This window comes from Corvus brachyrhynchos, unplaced genomic scaffold (genome assembly GCF_000691975.1).
Source record: "Corvus brachyrhynchos isolate BGI_N302 unplaced genomic scaffold, ASM69197v1 scaffold454, whole genome shotgun sequence".
NCBI lineage: Eukaryota > Metazoa > Chordata > Aves > Passeriformes > Corvidae > Corvus > Corvus brachyrhynchos.
Genome location: NW_008237525.1, coordinates 382,147 through 382,654, shown reverse-complemented (window position 1 = coordinate 382,654; position 508 = coordinate 382,147). Strand labels below are relative to the sequence as shown.

Below are 508 nucleotides of genomic sequence, written 5' to 3'. Positions count from 1 at the left end.
CGCAGCTCTCCCTGGAGCCTTCTCCTCTCCAGCTGAGCACCCCCAGCTCTCCCAGCCTGGCTCCAGAGGGGCTCCAGCCCTGGAGCAGCTCCATGGCCTCCTCTGGACCAGCTTTAACAGGTCCATGTCCTTCCTGTGCTGAGGATCGCAGGGCTGGAGGCAGCTCTGCAGGTGGGGTCCCACAGGAGCCAAGGGGACGAATCCCCTCCCGTGCCCTGCTGGCCTCTTCTCTCTTTTGCTGCCCAGGAAGGGGCTGGTTCATGTCCAGCCTCTCACCGACTGGAACCTTCTCCGCAGGGCTGCTCTCACTGGGCTCCTCTCCCACTCTGTACTCACATCCTCATCCCCTCTCTTCCCCAGGCCAAAGCTGTGAAGGTGCATGGCCCCAGGGCCACCCCAGCCTGGCAGGGACAGCTGGGGATGCTCGTGTTGGGATGTGCCCCCTGCTCCTGCCTCCTGCAAGCCCATCCCTGCTCCAGCCAGGGCGCTGCTCAGAGCCAGGGCTGCC

At 65.2% G+C, this 508-nt stretch overlaps 1 protein-coding gene across 1 annotated transcript in view; it reads left to right on the top strand.

The window, feature by feature from the left end:
* The window catches only part of LOC103613774 (forkhead box protein O3), a 32,590-nt gene that overhangs the window by 29,624 nt on the left and 2,458 nt on the right, over nt 1-508 (top strand). The window lies entirely within an intron of this gene.